This window comes from Heloderma suspectum, chromosome 13, assembly GCF_057233095.1.
Source record: "Heloderma suspectum isolate Gila_16-S chromosome 13, 16-S_ref, whole genome shotgun sequence".
NCBI lineage: Eukaryota > Metazoa > Chordata > Lepidosauria > Squamata > Helodermatidae > Heloderma > Heloderma suspectum.
This window is the reverse complement of record NC_139470.1, coordinates 31,832,524-31,852,116: the sequence shown is the minus strand read 5'-3', so window position 1 is coordinate 31,852,116 and position 19,593 is coordinate 31,832,524.

The following is a 19,593-nucleotide window of genomic DNA, read 5'->3' as shown; positions in this document are numbered from 1 at the left end:
GTGAGCCACTGTGCTTTGGGCAGCCTCCATTCGTTCCAATGGGGCTTGTGCAAGAGAACTTCCTACTGGATTGCGGGCTTGGGTCAGATCTGTCTCCCACTGTTCCTGGCACCTCTGAGAGGGATGGACAAGGACGGGTGCTCTCTGCCTACCTGTGGTGGCCACAGCGGTTGAGCCCTGAGGTAGGGTGGGGTAAGGCGCCAGGGGGCCTTGAAGCGGGGATCTCCAGCCGGCCCACCTCCTCCGTGCCACCAGCACCTGGCCTCTCAGGCAGCCAGAAACGAGATGCGGTGCCTTCAGGGCACCCTCCAGGGTGCAGCACTGGTGTGAATACAGCCCGCTGACCCCAGGCCGGAGGAGGGCCAGAGGGGCCTCCCAAGCCACATGCAGCACACGGGGCCCCTGCCAAGCCAGCTACGCAGTCTGAGCAACTCGGTGCCTCGGGCACAAACGGCGTCTGCTCCCCTTGGCCGCTTGTGCTGAGGTTGCGGCTGGCCGGGCATAGGGGCTGGGAGCACCAGGGCTGGTCATGACAGCTGCTGCCCCTCTCGGCTTAGCTGCCATCCTCGCAGTGGCTGGAGCCGAAGTGGATTTTCCCAACAACAGTGTATTGTTGTGAGCTATCCCTGTAGTAACGCAAAGTGTTTTGGTGTGACGGGTAATTAAGGCCCATTATCTTTACCAAAGACATAACACAGGCACGCACACGTGCGCGCACACACAGATCAACACAGCTGCCTGTATTTTTGGGCTCTCTTGTGGGGTGGGGTGCTTAAGGGGACTGAATGCCTGTACTCATTTGCCAACACATTGCTGGATGTTTGACCACCAGCCCAACTGTGACAGCATCTCCTGCCTCTGACCACCATACCTGTGTCAGGCTCGCACCTCAGTGTGGCCTGTCACAAAACTGGTGGGCATCCCCTCACCCCACCACGCACACAATTTGGGGTCATGCTATGGCTAAAAGATATTACGTCGGAAGATGAGCCCCTCAAGTCGGAAGGTGTCCAATATACTACTGGGGAAGAGCAGAGGGAATTTCCGAGCAGCGCCAGAAAGAGTGAAGCGGCTGGGCCAAAGCCGAAAGGACACTCAGCTGTGGATGTGTCTGGTGGTGAAAAGGAAGTCTGATGCTGTAAAGAACAATATTGTCTAGGAACCTGGAATGTCAGATCAGTGAATCAAGGTAAACTGGAGGTGGTCAAACATGAGATGGCAAGATTGAACATCGACATCTTGGGAATCAGCGAACTAAAATGGACAGGCATGGGCGAATTTAATTCAGGTGACCATTGTATCTACTACTGTGGGCAAGAATCCCTTAGAAGAAATGGAGTAGCACTCATAGTCAACAAAAGGGTGGGAAAAGCAGTATTGGGGTACAATCTCAAAAACGATAGAATGACAGTACGAATCCAAGGCAAACCATTCAACATCACAGTAATTCAAGTCTATGCCCCAACCACTGAGGCCAAAGAAGCTGAGGTTGATCGGTTCTAGGAAGACCTACAACACCTTCTAGAACTAACACCAAAAGAAGATGTCCTCTTCATCATAGGGGACTGGAATGCTAAAGTAGGAAGTCAAGAAATCACCGGGATAACAGGCAGGCATGGCCTTGGTGTACAAAATGAAGCAGGAAAAAGGCTAATAGAGTTTTGCCAAGAGAACACACTGATCATAGCAAACACTCTTTTCCAACAGCACAAGAGGCGACTCTACACATGGACATCACCAGACAGTCAATATCAAATCAGATTGATTATGTACTTTGCAGCCAAAGATGGAGAAGCTCCATACAGTCAGTAAAAACAAGACCTGGAGCTGACTGTGGCTCAGATCATGAGCTGCTTCTTGCAAAATTTTGGCTGAAATTGAAGAACGTAGAATCATAGAATAGAATAGTAGGATTGGAAGGGGCCTACAAGGCCATCGAGTCCAACCACCTGCTCAATGCAGGAATCAAAACCACTAAACCATTCAGGTATGACCTAAATCATATCCCTTATGAATATACAGTGGAGGTGAGGAATAGATTTAAGGGATTAGACCTGATAGACAGAGTGCCTGAGGAACTATGGACGGAGGTCCGTAACATTGTTCAGGAGGCAGCAACTAAATGCATCCCAAAGAAAAAGAAATGCAAGAAAGCAAAGTGGCTGTCTGAGTAGGCTTTACAAGTAGCTCACGAAAGAAGGGAAGAGAAAAGCAAGGGAGAAAGGGGAAGATATATCCAACTGAATGCAGAGTTCCAGAGAACAGCAAGGAGAGACAAGAAGGCCTTCTCAAATGAACAAGGCAAAGAAATCAAGGAAAACAATAGAATGGGAAAGATTAGAGATCCCTTCAAGAAAATTGGAGATCTCAAGGGAACGTTTTGTGCAAAGACGGGCATGATAAAGGACAAAGAAGGCAGGGACCTAACAGAAGCAGATGAGATTAAGAAGAGGTGGAAAGAATACACAGAAGAACTATACAGGAAAGATCTGAATGTCCCTGATAGCCATGATAGTGCGGTCACTGAACTTGAGCCGGACATCCTCGAGAGTGAAGACAAGTGGGCCTTAGGAAGCATTACTAACAACAAAGCTAGTGGAGATGAAAGTATTCCAGCTTAGCTACTTAAAATCCTAAAAGATGATGCTGTTGAATTGCTGCACTCAATATGCCAACAAATTTGGAACACTCAACAGTGGCCACAAGACTGGAAAAGGTCAGTTTACATTCCAATTCCAAAGAAGGGCAATGCCAAAGAGTGTTCAAACTACTTACAATTGCGCTCATTTCACATGCCAGCAAGGTTATGCTCAAAATCCTACAAGCTAGGCTTCAGCAGCATGTGAACTGAGAACTACCGGAAGTACAAGCGGGGTTTCGAAGTGGCAGAGGAACTAGAGATCAAATCACCAACATTCGCTGGATCATGGAGAAAGCAAGAGAATTCCAGAAAAACATCTATTTCTGCTTCATTGACTAGGCTAAAGCCTTTGATTGTGTGGATCACAACAAACTGGCAAATTCTGAAAGAGATGGGGGTACCAGACCACCTTACCTGTCTCCTGAGAAACCTGTACAAGGGTCAAGAGGCAACAGTAAGAACCGGACATGGAACAACCGATTGGTTCAAAATTGGAAAAGGAGTACGACAAGGCTGTATATTGTCGCCCTGCTTATTTAATTTATGTGCAGAGTACATCATGAGAAACGCTGGGTTGGATGAATCACAGTTCAGAATTAAGATTGCCGGGAGAATTATCAAGAACCTCAGATACGCAGACGATACCATCCTAATGGCAGAAAGTGAAGAGGATCTAAAGAGGCTCTTGTTGAGGGTGAAAGAGGAGAGTGCAAAAGCTGGTCTGAAACTCAACATTAAAAAAACGAAGATCATGGCATCTGGCCCCATCACTGCCTGGCATATAGAAGGGGAAGAAATGGAAGCAGTGACAGATTTTACTTTCTTGGGCTCCAAGATCACCGCAGACGGTGACTGCAGCCATGAAATTAAAAGACCCTTGCTCCTTGGGAGGAAAGCTATAGCAAACCTAGACAGCATAGTAAGAAGCAGAGACATCACCTTGCCGACAAAGGTCCGTCTAATCAAAGCTATGGTTTTCCCAGTAGTAATGTATGGCTGTGAGAGCTGGACTATAAGGAAGGCTGAGCGCCAAAGAATGTATGCTTTCGAACAGTGGTGCTGGAGAAGACTCTTACGAGTCCCCTGGACTGCAAGGAGGTCAAATCAGTCAGTCCTAAAGGAAATCAACCCTGAGTGCTCATTGGAAGGACAGATACTGAAGCTGAAGCTGAAATATTTTGGCCACCTAATGCGAAGAGAAAACTCCCTGGAAAAGACCCTGATGCTGGGAAAGATTGAAGGCAAAAGGAGAAGGGGACGGCAGAGGATGAGATGGCTAGATAGCATCACCGATGCAATGAATATGGACTTGAGCACGCTCCAGGAGAGAGCAGAGGACAGGAAGGCCTGGCGTGCTCTGGTCCATGGGGTCACGAAGAGTCGGACACGACTTAACGACTGAACAACATGTAGCAGCAGGAATATGGAGCCAAGGGCCATTTAGAAGAGGGATCGCCGGAGGCGCAGCTACTGCTGGTGGCGCGCACACTCAGTGAAGGGTTGGCGTCCCTCCACGCTGCTGCACAGCTCTGTAAACAAAGCAGGATATATTTGACACTTAAAATAGCTATGTCATTACTAACGGTTTTATTGGTTGTAACTAGTCCCTTTGAAGGCTTAGAAGGGGGAAGTTTTAATGTTGTAAAGCTGCCTTGAGTCCCAGTATTGGGGAAAAGGCGGGATATAAATATAATAGTAATAATAATAATAATAATGTTGAATATAAATATTGTAATCAAAAAACAATTAAACATACAATTGAAAACATAGCACAAAGAGACCATGTGTATGACTCCAGTCCTTAGCCTGAGGCAGGAATTCCAATTGGCACCCTGCTTCCCGTAATTCATTGTGCCCTGGGGGAAGCAGGGTGCCATTTGGACACACGATCGAAAATGTTGTGTAGTTGGGGCCAGACATGATTCTCAGCTTGCGCGCTTTCCAAAAGCTGGTTCACATGTGTGCATTTGCCACCTCATGTTTTGCGTATGTGAACTGGGCACCACAAGGCGGACGTGTGTCACCTGACATCTCCCTGAAATCCAAAACTCTTCACTGAGTCAGTCAGCAGGGGTCCTCACTGCCCAAACTCTGCATGAAGAAAAGGCACAGGGGTGCCGCCAGTCCAGGCCATCCCCCTTTCCCCTGATTGTGTCTTTATTGCGGAAAATAATGCACGGGCATTTGTTACTGAATGCTCCTCCAGACACACATACAAATCTGTGCATGGTCTCAGAACACACATCCATGGAGGAAGCCATCCTACGGCCACTGGACACTGTCTAGAAGGCCATAGGATTTTTCGGTTTCTCAGGACCAGGGCCCTGAACTTGGTTCCCAGAAACCGCGCTCCTGCCCCCTCATAGCCAGTGCGGTTCTTTCCACACCAGCTACTTCTCCACACTTCGAAAAGGAGCACAGAGAGGGCGAAAAGTGGGCGGTCCCAGGCGAGGGGGGAGACGATGGCAGCAGCTTACGAGGCTTCCTGTGTGCCACACGTCCCTAGCCAGATGCACAGGCTGCATTCTGTGAATTGGTAAAGCTCCTGCGCCAGTATTCTGATTGATTGGAACAGCGAAACTGAGCTTTTATGAATGGGGAAAACAGGCTGTATTCTGAGAATGAGTAAAGTCGCTACTGTGGTATTCTGACCAATTGAAACAGCAGAACTGCAGTTTTTGCTACGTGATCTCAATGGGTAAAGCAGCTTGCAAATAGTTGTGAATGGGAGGTAGTGCCAGGTGGGAAGAAGCCTGTGCCTAAAGGTGCTACTGTGAATGTAAAGAAGCGACTTCACTATTCTGAATGACTGAAACGGTGCTACTCCAGTGCTGTGAACGGGAAAAAGAGGCTGTTCTGAATGAAATTGCCAAGAGGCTTGACTGCCCTTCATGGCTTCCTAGGAGCGGAGGTTTGGAGCAACAGGCTCGCCCACCTCCCTTAGGCTTTTGTGGATCTCTCAGCAATGAAGGGAGGAAACTGCCAAGAGGCAGGGAGGCGACAGCGGAAGGGAAGAGGAGAGTGTGTGGCATTTCCCCCGCCGCCACCCTTAGCCGCCTGCTGAGGACGAGAGTGGGCAGGGGGAGAAGACAGGCCTTCCAATCCTGGGCCTCTGGCTGGTGGTCTCAGTGCTGAAAGCAAGGACAGGAAGGAGGTCTACATGCTCCGAGGGGAGTCCAGGCTGTGCTCCAGACAAGGGGAGGCGGCGGCGGCAGGAGCCTTCTGCGCACATTTGCTGGTCCAGAAATTTAAATTTTCCAGAGCCCTCTCTGCTCCCGTACTCAGCAAAGCGCAGTGGGAGGCAATGAGTTACTTCAGAGTAGCCACAGCCTCGGGTCCACCCTTTCAGGATGTGAATGGGGAAAAGCCTGTGTCTGTGCACTACCTCCAATGGTGGAAAACAAGGAAACGGACTGAGGGTGGTGGTGGTGGTGGTGGCGAATACTCAGACTGACCTCGGTTTAGAGCTAAGCTCTGGTTTCTAAGGACTTTATTTGCACCAAAGCTCTGCCAGAAGAGGGAACAACCACAAAGGCAGCCGTCCTCGGGGTGCCCGTTTGAACAATCCTCACATGACCCATGGCCTGATCTAGGGTTATGTGAGGGTGGTTTAATCTGCGCATCAGCCACGCTTGCCATTTGCACAACGCAACAACCCCTGGGTGAGAGAGCATATTCAAGACAGCAGCCACACGCGCCCCGCATGTGCCACAGCCTCACTGTGGGCTGACCCATAGTGGGCTGTCATGTTGTGTGAACAGCCCCTACAAGTAACCAGGCAGATGAGGCTTGTTCCTTCGGCTGCTGCCACTGCAGGGGTCGTTACCGCTGCAAAAGAACTTTTACTGTCCTCTCCAGCGCGGATCCCTCCCAGGACAGACTCTCTTCTTCCTTGGCCCACAGCCGTCTGTGTGGTTGCACCACCAGGAAGTGAGGAGTTGGCTCCTCCATGGCCACACTCTGCAGGCTGACCTCGTCTGTCCGAAAGGAGGAGAGGAGCAGGACAGTGGGGCAGGATGGGGGCGGGTGGTGGGGTAAAGATGGCTTAAATGCTGCATTAGAAGGGAAAAGCCACAAGGTGACACTGGCAAGAATTGTGTGAAAGTGGGGAAAGAAGGGAGGCGGGCAGTCCAGAGCGACAACGGAGCCCTGAGCTCTATACAACCAGAACAAGTCCCATTCATTTCAGTGGGGCCTTTTCTGCGATGCAAACTGCACGGGGGGGGGGGGATCCTGATTGGGCCTGTGCAGCAGGAGGCAAAGGGTGAAAGCCCAAGTCCCGTGCTGTGGTCTGAATCAGGGAGGGGAGGGGAGACCCTGCCCTCAAAGGCAGAGCTACACACAGAGCTGAAGATGACCTGAGAGAGGCTGAACGTAAGAAGAGGCCTGAAGGTGGCTCCATATATTCCCCACCAAATGCCTCTGGGAGGCCCGCCAGGAGGGCTTGAAGCAACAGCCCTCTTCCCTCAGTGCTCAGAGCAACTGCTGTTCATGGGCAGACCTGCCTTGGATCATGGCAGTTCCATAGAGAGCTGTCCTACACAAGGCTGTTAATCACTGTATCTACTTTCAGTTTGGTCACAGAACTGTGAGCTGACCTCTACACAAAGGGCTTTTCCTTTCCTGCTTTTCTGCTACATAACCTCTAGGTGGAGCTGTGCTACAGCAGAGTAGCACAAACACACAAGTAGAAACTGCACTTTCAAAAATAATACCCTATTTTACCTGTTCGAAACAAAACGCGGGAAACTGCTCTTAAAAAACAGAAGCGAAACTGGAGGATCATGTCATTGTCTAAAGAACCCATAAGCAACCGTAAGGAATCATGAGCACAAAATAAATGCCTCATGTAGAAAATCTCTTAGCCATCATGGCTAGTAGCCATCAATAGACCCCCCACTTCTGATTTCCCCTCCTTGAATTTGTCTAACCACCTTTTCAAAGCCAGCTAAGGGCCAAATTATATGAGACGTTAAACATGTAATTAGAAATTACATCAGGGTTTTTGTTAATGTAATAGCCAGTGTGCCCATCCCTATTTTCATTGAGACTGCAGTGCATGGTGAAGGGAGGTTTTATTCTTTCCTCCCTAACCAGGATCCCCCATCCACTCTGTACAGCTATTAGCTTTAGCAGGGGAGAAGCTGCTTTTCACCTGCTGTGTGTCTGTGGGAGAAGCTCATGCACTTGGATTCACACACTAACACCATGTTTAAAATGGCATCTCCAAATTCTTCCCCAAAGGTAAAATAGGGACAAAGCCGGGCCATCCATTTACCAGGAAGAGGTACTCAAATATAGGAACTGTCCCTTGGGGTGGGGCGGCCAGACAGAGGGCCCCAAGTGCTACCAAGGAGAAGGCCTGCACAGCTCTTCCATCTTTTTCCCTTAATGGATTTTCTGTGGAAAGACAAAAGATGGAAGAAGCAGTGGGAAAACATGGGAGGCTTATGAGGGGAAGACATTGTAGGCTCGATTGCAACAATGCAGGACATGGAAGAATGGGCTCAAGTGACAGGAAGCCAGATTCCGTCTGAACATCAGAAAAAACTTCCTGACTGTTAGAGCAATACAACAATGGAACCAATTCCCTGGGGAGGTAGTGGGCTTTCTCATGCTGGAGGCATTCATAGAATCATAGAATAGTAGGGTTGGAAGGGGCCTACAAGGCCATCGAGTCCAACCCCCTGCTCAATGCAGGAATCCAAGTCAGAGCATCCCTGACAAATGGCTGTCCAGCCTCATCTTGAAGGCCTCCAGTGTGGGAGAGCCCACCACCTCCCCAGGTAATTGGTTCCATTGCCGTATTGCTCTGACACTCAGGAAGTTTTTCCTGATGTTCAGCCGGAATCTGGCTTCCTGTAACTTGAGCCCATTATTCCGTGTCCTGCACTCTGGGATGATCAAGAAGAGATCCTGGCCTTCTTCTCTGTGACAACCTTTCAAGTACTTGAAGAGTGCTATCATATCTCCCCTCAGTCTTCTCTTCTCAAGGCTAAACATGCCCAGTTCTTTCAGTCTCTCTTCATAGGGCTTTGTTTCCAGTCCCCTGATCATCTTTGTTGCCCTCCTTTGAACCCTCTCCAGCTTGTCTGCATCCTTCTTAAAGTGTGGTGCCCAGAACTGGACACAGTACTCCAGATGAGGCCTAACCAGTGCTGAGTAGAGGGGAACTAGTACTTCCCGGGATTTGGAAGCGATGCTTCTATGAATGCAGCCCAAAATCGCATTTGCCTTTTTTGCAGCCACATCACATTGTTGGCTCATATTCAGCTTGTGATCGACGACAATTCCAAGATCCTTCTCGCTCGTAGTGTGGTTGAGCCACGTATCCCCCATCTTGTAACTGTGCATTTGGTTTCTTTTTCCTAGGTGCAGAACTTGGCATTTGTCCCTATTAAATGCCATTCTGTTGTTTTCTGCCCAGCACTCCAGTCTATCCAGATCACTTTGAATTTTGTTTCTGTCTTCCAAAGTATTAGCTATCCCTCCCAATTTTGTGTCATCTGCAAATTTGATCAGCATTCCCTGCACCTCCTCCTCCAAGTCATTAATAAAAATGTGGAAGAGCACTGGGCCCAGGACTGAGCCCTGCGGTACCCCACTCGTTACCTCTCCCCAGCTTGAGAAGGTCCCATTGATAAGCACTCTTTGAGTCCGATTCTGTAGCCAACTGTGGATCCACATGATCGTTGTTTCATCTAGCCCACTTTGAGCTAGTTTGCTCATCAGGAGATCATGGGGCACTTTGTCGAAAGCTTTGCTGAAGTCGAGGTATATGATGTCTACAGCATTCCCACGGTCTACAAGGGAGGTGACTTGATCAAAAAATGAGATCAGATTTGTCTGGCAGGACTTGTTTTTGACAAATCCATGTTGGCTTCGAGTAATCACGGCATTGTTGTCAAGGTGCTTCCAGATGGATTGCTTTATGATCTGCTCCAGAATTTTCCCAGGGATTGATGTCAGACTGACTGGTCTGTAGTTCCCAGGTTCCTCCTTTTTACCCTTTTTGAAGATAGGGACAACGTTAGCCCTCCTCCAGTCATCTGGCACTTCCCCGGTCCTCCATGATTTCTCAAAGAGAATAGACAGCGGTTCTGAGAGTTCTTCTGCCAGTTCCTTTATTACTCTAGGATGCAGTTCATCTGGCCCTGGAGATTTGAACTCATTCAAAGTAATGAGGTGTTCCTTGACCATATGCCTGTCGATCTCAAGCTGCAATCCTGCCCCTTCAGCCTGTACTTCGCCTTTGCCAGGGGGGTCATAGACCCTCTTTTGGGAGAAGACTGAGCCAAAGTAGGAATTGAGCACCTCTGCCTTTTCTTTGTCATCTGTTATCATTTTGCCATCCTTATTTAATAGCTGAACAACCATTTCTTTCCTCTGCCTTTTACTATGCACGTAGCTGAAGAAAGCCTTTTTGTTGTTTTTAGCATCCCTTGCTAACCTCACCTCGTTCTCCGCTTTAGCCTTCCTGACGCCATCCCTGCAATTCTGTGCTACCTGCCTGTACTCTTCCTTTGTTACTTGGCCTTCTTTCCACTTCCTATATGTGTCCTTTTTTGTTTTCAGGTCATCCCTAAGCTTTTTGTGAAGCCACATTGGCTTCTTCTGTTGTCTTCCACCTTTTCTTCTTGTTGGAATTGTTTGTGATTGTGCCTTGAGAATTTCCTTTTTTAAAAGTTCCCACCCATCTTGGACTCCTTTTCTCGCTAGCATTGTTTGCCATGGGACCTTACTGATCATTGTTCTGAGTTTATTAAAATCAGCTTTCCTAAAATCCAGGGTACGCGTTTGAGTACACTCGGCTTTTGCTTCCCTTAGAACCAAGAACTCAAGTACAACATGGTCGCTTTCCCCCAGAGTTCCTGTAACTGCTACTTTATCCACTAAGTCATCTCTGTTGGTTAGGATCAAGTCAAGGATAGCCAATCCTCAAGATGAGGCTGGACAGCCGTCTGTCAGGGATGCTCTGACCTGGATTCCTGCATTGAGCAGGGGGTTGGACGCGATGGCCTTGTAGGACCCTTCCAACCCTGCTATTCCATGATTCTATGATTCCTGATGAAATGCTGTGAATGAGGCACCATAAAAGCCTCTTCTGGAAGGCCCCATTGACTCTGTTTAGATCTGCCGTTCAACCATCTGGAAAGAGATTGCTGGAAGCCAGGTGGGTGGTCCCCACGTGAAAGTGCACTATGTGAGAAGAGCCACCCACTGTCCCCTCCAACCAGCCACATGGGCTGGGACAACATCTCTGCTCATTCTGCCTCCCAGAGACGGAAGGGACACCTGCTGGGTCCAGGGCCCATAGGCTGCCCATGCTGTGAGAGGTCTCTCTCCTCTAGAGATTACACTGTGCCCCAAGGAAAGGGAGACACTGACCTAGCAATGCAAGGGCTGCATTAAGTATGGGCAAGCAAGGGGAAAAGCCATCGTACTTAGAGTAGCTTTGGGCATTACACTAAACGTCATCACAGCATGAAGAAATGGTCCTAGTACAACCTAGGGTTGTGCCCGATGGGGAGGCTTTGTTCCTAAGCCATCCAGGCGTTCCCTGGGCCTTGTGGTAGAGGACCTAATTAAATCCAGGGACACGGATATCTGATGTCTCAAAGACAATGTCTGCCTCTTGGCTGGCACGCTGAGTGGGCATTACAGTTCCTGGACGTCTATTCCCAGGCTTAGCATCCCTGAGCTTCCGTTATCCAGTTGCAACACAAACACGACGCTTCCTCATACAGGCAGAGTACAGGCAGGTAGCACAGAATTGCAGGGATGGCGTCAGGAAGGCTAAAGCTGAGAATGAGCTGAGGTTAGCAGGGGATGCTAAAAGCAACAAAAAGGCTTTCTTCAGCTACGCGCACAGGAAAAGGCAGAGGAAAGAAATGGTGGTTCAGCTATTCAATGAGGATGGCAAAACGCTAACAGAGGACAAAGAAAAGGCAGAAGTGCTCAGTTCCTACTTTGGCTCAGTCTTCTCCCAAAACAGGGGCTATGAGCCCCCTGGCAAAGGCGAAGTTCAGGCTGAAGGGGCAGGATTGCAGCTTGAGATCGATAGGCATATGGTCAAGGAACACCTCATTACTTTGAATGAGTTCAGATCTCCAGGGCCAGATGAACTGCACCCTAGAGTCATAAAGGAACTGGCAGAAGAACTCTCAGAACCACTGTCCATTATCTTTGAGAAATCATGGAGGACGGGAGAAGTGCCAGATGACTGGAGGAGGGCTAATGTTGTCTCTATCTTCAAAAAGGGCAAAAAGGAAGAACCTGGGAACTACAGAGCAGTCAGTCTGACATCAATCCCTGGGAAAATTCTGGGGCAGATTATAAAGGAATCAGTCTGTAAGCACCTTGAAAACAATGCAGTGATGACTCAAAGCCAGCATGGATTAGTCAAGAACAAATGGAACCAATTACTTAAGGAGGCAGTGGGCTCTCCCACGCTGGAGGCGTTCAAGACAGAGGCTGGACAGCCATCTGTCGGGGATGCTCTGACTTGGATTCCTGCATTGAGCAGGGGTTGGACTCGATGGCCTTGTAGGCCCCTTCCAACCCTACCATTCTATGATTCTGATTCTAAGTGTGCCTGTTTTTCACAGGTTGCATCATACCATTAGCACATTTCCCCTCAAGGTTCCCTCTGTGTGGGAGGTGTGTGGTGCTTTTATCACTCAAAACACAATATTTTCTGACAGGGGTTGCTTCCAGACAGAGGACTCCTAGGGCTGGCAACCAGGCCTTGTGCAGCCCTTTTGCCTTTTTCTCCTGAATGGATTTTCTGCAGTAAAGAGAAAGATGGAAGCAGTGATAAGAAAATGTGGGAGGGTTAAAGGTCATGAGTGGAAGATTACAATATCTGGACACGAACCCCCCCCCCCCACTAAACGACTGTGCATGAGCCAAAGCAATAGTGCCACAAAAGCCTTGTCTGGAAGCAACCTGGGAAAACGTGGAATTCCCTTGTTGGAACTTACAGCTCGATTTCTGATAATTGTGTAGAAGCTGGTTTCATATCCTGCCTTTCCCCAAATAATTTCCAGGCAGTGTACATGGTTCCCCCCTTTTATCCTCACAACACCCTTGGGAGGTAGGTCAGGCTGACACTCAGACAATGGTTGGCCCAAGGTCACCCAGTGAGCTTCATGGCTGAGTAGGAATTTGAACTCTTGTCTCCTCAGTCCTAGTCTAACCACTACACCACACTACTTGTTGATGTGTTGTTGCTGTATTTATTTGGTCATCATTTAGTATTTTGGTTGCACAGGTGTCACATCTGAACAGCTCACTCCCAGCTGTAACATCACCCCAAGGAAACCATGGCATCCAAATAGCTCTCCCAAATTAGGGAGATGGTCAAACACAGAGGAAGTGAAGAAACGTCTCAGTGAGTTAAACGAACTAATGTGAAAAATGCTGTCCTTGCTGAAGAGATCAGCTTACACACTCACACTCACACATATGAGACAGTTAAATATTTCAACAAAGAACTAACAAGAAATTAGATTGCAAACCACCTTGTCCCTTCTTTTAAAACTCTACATGTGAGAGCATCTGTGTACGCAGCATGCACGATGCAGCCCTTGCAGATTTTTCCATTAGGGTTTACTGCCTCCAACAGAGTTGTTGGGGAACTACAAGATGTTACAGTTTCCAGAGGTTAGTCTATTGCAGCAAAATTGTGGCACCTTAAAGACTGATACATTCATTCTAGCATAAATTTTTGTGGATTAGAGTCCACTTGACTAGAAACCTCCCAGCTCAAATTTGCCTCAACCAAAATTGTGCCATCCTAATTCAATTTGTTAATAAGAGGTGTACAAGTCATGGATTTGTTAAGCTCCTCTTCAAGCAACTGCTTCTTCACCTGCCCCTCGCTCTGGCCCAGACCATGGTGGTGGCGAGCAGGAGGCGCCGCGGCCTCCGTGCCCCCTGGCTCTCTGCCTGTCAAGCAAGCCAGTGGCAACAAAGATAAGACAGAGGAGGAATGACCACTGGTGACAACAGTGGAGAGAAGAGAGACTCCCCGAGGGAGGGGGCGAATTGAGGGTGCCTTGCCCAAGGGTCTGCCGAAATCTGGAGCCGGCACTGAGCTGCACTGCTGTGAGGAGGCAGCGGGGGTCACTGTCTGGCCCCCTCGGCATTGCTGGCTGCCTCGCAGCAGCGGCCAGCCACAGTCCGGCTGGCTAAGCAGAAGACAAGGGAATCAGGACAGGGGCTCTTTAAACAGGTCCAGGGCTCTGAGGGGGGAGGAAGAGGTGGGGCAGAAGCACAGGAGATGAGCCTGAAGGCTGGAAGCTCAAGGGGGAGGCGAGAGGCTCAGGGGCTGGACGGAGCCACTAGAAGGCACAAAGGCTGGAAGGCAAAGAAGGGGAGAAGGGCGGGGGGGGGCAGCTGGGCCTCCTTGACGGCCAGGGGCCTACAGCCAAGGAGGCTCTGCTAGCAAACCCAGAGGAGACCTACCTGTGCTGTCAGCAGCAGTCAGAAGCCCACAGGAACTGGCGGGTGAGAAAAGACTGGTGTGAGTCCCCAGCAAGCTCAGCAACAGGTCCTCCTGCCCCTGCCCTCCTCCTCAACCAGCCGTCTGTCAGCAGCCCCTCAGTCCTCCAGCTACTGCTCCAGGGTCATGCGCTCCAACCCCACAGCTACCTGCCCTGTAGACCTTCAGCCTGCTCCAGCAGCCGCTTACCAGCATTGCCCTGAGCGCGTCCACCCCAGGCCTGCAGCTCCTTGCCTCATGGTGTGCCTGGTATCCAGGACCCTGCAGATGCTTGCTGTTCTTGGTCGAGAGAGTCTGTGCCTTATCCCGGAGCTACTTACTACAGGTGCCGCGAGGAGATCCCAGTCCTGCAGCTACTGATCTGACTGACCCCGTGCTGTAACAGGCATTAATAAAGTCCGTGATTGCTGCATTTTTGTGGTCCCCATAGTCATTTGGGATGGAGAGGACAGAGGGACCTGCTCCCCTTGGCAGAGGGGGCACACCTTGTGACAACCACTCCGTACCAGTGGCTGGGGAACGTGAGCAGGAAGGTGCTCATGCGCTCTGGTCTTCCTCGTAGGCTTTCCGTTGGGACATCTGGCTGGCCACTGCGGGAGCAGAATGCTGGACTAGACAGGTCTTTGGTCATATTCGGCTTCCGAGTTCTTCTTATATTCTTATGTAATGTTAATAGTTCAAAATACATCAGCCAGGGGTCGTGTTGGGGCAGAGACAGCTCCACAATCTCACTGGGCAATACTAACTTAGGATGTTGTCCCAGAATTGAGCCAAGTACATTCAGAGACAGAATCCACTTCCATGACAGACGCCCAAAGGTGTCGGTCAACAGAGACAAGCGCGTTCCAGGGGTCAACACGATCCGCGATCTAGGCATGCTTGCTTGGGGAAAAGGTTGCCTGGTCTCCTGGAGCTCAGGCCTTGAGAAGCAGGGTGTGGGGGCAGCCTTGTGCTTCGTATAAGCAGAACACAGCCCGCGGTGGGCCAAGCCAAGCCCCGGAGCCCATCAGGTGAGGCCAGGCACAGCTGGTGGGCAAAGGAGGGCTGAGCTAATGGCAAAAGCTGGCAACAAGCCAGGCAGAAAAGGGCCTGCTGCCCCTCAAGCTGCAGTTTTGCTCCTTCCCCTGGAGACACCAAGAAGACGATGGCAAAATTCCTGACACTGCAAGTCAAGCCTTAAGACCTGGCAACGCCACTTAGAAGAAAACTGAAGAGAAAGCTAAAGCTGCAGTGCTCTTCTGGAATGTTCTTTGTTTCCTATGTAGAAAAAGGAGCCACAAACGGCTCCTGCCGATTCAGAGAGAAACGCTCCATTTTGCCCAGGAGAAGAAGGTGCTTCAGAACCAGAAGACGAGGACAAGAAAAAGGGCTCCGTGGGGCTTGGGCGGAGCTCTTTCCCAGCCGGAAGGCTCAGAGGCCACATCCCTTTTTGTATTATTAATCTTATTGTGATTTTAACAAAACAAAACAAATTGTTATGAAAAAAGAAAACAAATTACATGCATAGAAATATCAATGTTCCATTAAATACAACATTCTAAAAAAAAGGAGATTATGCATAATCTTGAAGAAAAGCAGATCAAATACCCATATATTTATCCACTCGTGAGTGGCACCTATAAACCACCTGTTCAGATGTTGATAGCATTGTTAGGTCCTCAGTCCATTGCATTTATCCTTTAATAATATTTATCCTTTCCAGTGTTGTCATATCAGTCTTTTAGCTGTCAAAAGAGTTCGGAAAATCCATTTGCACTGACCATATGTTAACTTCCAAGAAATGGGTAAATGGTTTAGGAGAAGATGTACATCATTCAATATTAAAGAGTGTTCCAATGTAAAGTTTATCCATATTATGACATCCTCCCAAAAGGAAGCGACTATTGGGCATTGCCAAAACATATGGATAAAAGCATTTGGTGTAATACATCTCCAACAATTAAGCAAATTAGATGCATAATTAAAAGGACATTGTGGAGTCCAATGAACTGGAAACAAGATTTTTTGCTGAATAAGGTGTAGCCTAAGATCCATAGATACTGTATCCATAGATACAGATGCTAAAACCATGGTCCATTGATTAGGCAAAATGGGGTGCTCCAATGCTCTACTCCATTCCTGTCTTAAACCCTATCATATTTATTTACTGATAATAAGTATTTATATACATGATTCATGGGTCGATATATCTGATCAGCAGCTCTAAGTGTTTCAAATAACAATGGAGACTCTGAAGCTGTCTGTAAAAGCGGCTGGATCAAACCTAGATTCCAATAAGTGCTGCAATTGCAAGTATTGCCATCCAGCCATAGTGTCAGGAGCGCCCTAGCTGCCTCTTACAGTCCCCTCCAATAGCCAACTCAGGCCACAGACGATGAGGATTCTTTCCAAGGCTTTATTCCTTTATTCCTTTATGACTCTTACAGATACTAATCACTAGCGACTAAGCAAGGAACTGCACTGGGGAAAGATAGCAGAGTAGCTTAAGCTCCAGGTAAGGCAGTTGGTTCCCATTTGAAGGAGAACCGCGGGAAGACTCTGAACTTATGGGCTATGGAGAGATCCTCCTTCTTTCCCTTGGGTCCTCGGGATGTGACCGTTGTTTGAGCGCCAAACGAGCGGAGCGCCTCCTTTTGGCGCCCTCCATCTGTCGTCGCTCTCTGCATCTGCGCCGAGCGTCCAGCAAGCCCCCCTCCAGCGCTCTCTCACTGCCAGGGTCACTATCTATCCCAGGAATGTTGGCAGGAGGAATCTCTGCCAGCTGCTGTGCTTGTGAGAGATGAGTGAGCTCCTCTCCCATGGATTGCTGTTCCTCCTCAGGATCAGAACTGCTCTGGGGCTCTATGGGCTCTGTTTCCACCCTGACACACAGCGGGTAAATCGTATTTAGCACACAAATCAGAAAATTACAGAAACTCATCATCTGAACCCAATAATTGATCCAGCGTAAAAATCAACTTAACCATCCATCTCTGCTACAAAAACATTTTCTTTCAAATTTTTAAATCTGGATTTCCCCATAAAGTCAACTGAGCATGAGAAAACAGATCAAACTGTAATTGACATGATATTATATGCTACACCTCTCTGTGGGTCAGAATTGTGGGAGGGGGGTTATCTGTTCTAATATGCCAAGAATATTCCTTGAGATGATGGCCTTGGTTAGACACCAACAACACCCTCTACATGAGGTAGGGGGGCTTTGAGGAGTGTTCAAAAACTGCAGCTGGTGCAGACTGCTACTGCCAGGGTTCTGACAAGGGCTCATGATTCAGAGCATGTGACTCCATTGTGATTTCTGTCTGTATTAGCCCCTGATTTCTTTTCCAAGCCCAAGCTTCTCTCTTGTCATTTTTATGATATGCAACTTTTATTGTTGTTTATTTAGTTATTTTGTTGTTAGCTTTCTTAGTCATCCAGTATAGAAAGGCAAGATATAAATGTCTATAATAAACACATTAAATTAAATTAAATTCAAGGTACTGGTTATTGCTTTTAATGCACTGGGTTTGGAGCTAGATGCCTTGGGAGCAAACAGGGGTCACAAAGTGGGAAACAAAGTCAAATAAGGGTGCAATCCTATGCATATTTAGACAGAAAAAAAGTCCTACAATTTCCAGCATCCCTCCAGCTACGTATGCTGGCTGTGGCATGCTGGGAATTGTAGGACATTTTTTTTCTGTCTAAACATGCATAGGATTGCGCCCTAAGTCGACTTTTTAGCCTGGGTTTCTTGAGTATAAAAAGACAAGCATGTTCACTATGTTATGTAGTAGTTTCATTCTTTTAGAAACCTGGCCTGGTTTGCTCTGCAGTTCTATACTTCTGGCTGCTTAGCCAAGGGACTATCTATTTATGACTCAATAGTTTGCCAAGGCTTTCACTTTCTGGATTCATTCTGCTTTATTCAGCTACTTCTGTTAAGAATGAAGATTCTCTCCTATGTCAAAGCCAAGCTGGTCTAAGACTGAGACCCACACAACCCTGTCTCATACCTCTGAAAGCTTCATTTGGCACCTTCAGTCAACAAATGTTTCCAATCGTCTTTCCTTTCCCAGCTCCCCTACATAGAAGGCCCAGGGAGCTCCATGTAAATCTTGGTGGCACATCCCTATCAGCAGAGACCCACTTAAGTTGGCATCCTCTCAGGTGAGTCTTTGATTGGCTAATGGCAGATTTAGGGATGGATTATCAGTTTGGGGTGCCTGTCTTGTGATTGCCATTTTAAAACGGTGGTCACCTGCTCTATCCTTAATCTTATTCCTTAAGTAAAGATCAAATCACAAGGAGCATCTCCTTCCATATGTTCCTCTGCAGTGTATTAGAGCATGAAGAAGACTTGAACATTAGGTAGCCTACACCTCTGGAAGTCTTCAAGATGCATGGTGGTTTTCTCAGGGAGGGGCCACTTTGTGGAACTCCTTACCCAGGAGCCCAGCATTGCACTTTGCAGACACTGCAAAAAAATCCTGGAATTCCAGTAATTACTGGAATAATGTATGTGAAGCATTTTCACATACATTGTTTCAGTACTTATTCCCCCACCTCCCCAACACACACACACACACACACACACGCACACACACTAATGAACACAGGGCCCATGCCTTGTGCAAGCCTTACTGAAATGAATGAGATGAATGTGCAAGAAAAAGGTAGTGTTTCCATTCATTTCTATGAGAGTTGTGCAACGAGATTTGCGCAATTTCTTGATAGATTGTGCTCCAAGTCAGATGTCTGTCTCTCTTCCAGTCTTCCAAAAATCTACTGTCTGACACAGTCGCTTTGCCTTACTTCATAGTACAGCTACTTCTGGTTACATCAAGGTTACTTTATTACTGAGATGCCCAAGGGCCATTCCCATGTCATGTGTCAAAACACTGTTAAGAGTTCCAGTTCTGCAATGTTCCAATCAACATCCAATTCACTACTGTTGAGGTGAACACTATCCATTTTGAGACCGAGTTATTCATCCTTGACAAGAAAACTAGACACATATTAAAAAATAAAAATAAAGTTGGGTTGAAAGCAAACTCCATAAAAAAATCTCGTCAGAACAGAAGCCGATATCCACCCATTTGGGATGGCTGGTGTCTTGGAAACAGACAACCTGATGGATAGGCATGGCAAGACCAATCTAACGGAGTTGAAACAATTAACGTTTCAACACAATCCTCTTTGAATGATTTTATTTCTGTTGTGTGCGCTTCTCTCCCTGTTGGCTAGGAGCATTTCCCAACACAGGTCAGATATCTCCACTTCCTATCCCTTCCCCAGCAAGCCAGCTCTGTATCCCTGGCAACAACGTCATGCTGTCTCCAAGGCAACAGTTGCTAGTTCAATGACATCATGGCATTACCATGGTGATGCTCCAGGAAAGCCAAGGGGAAAATACTCTAAAGTAAACAGGAATTGGTGGTAGTGTGGGGGTAATGGAATAGGGGGT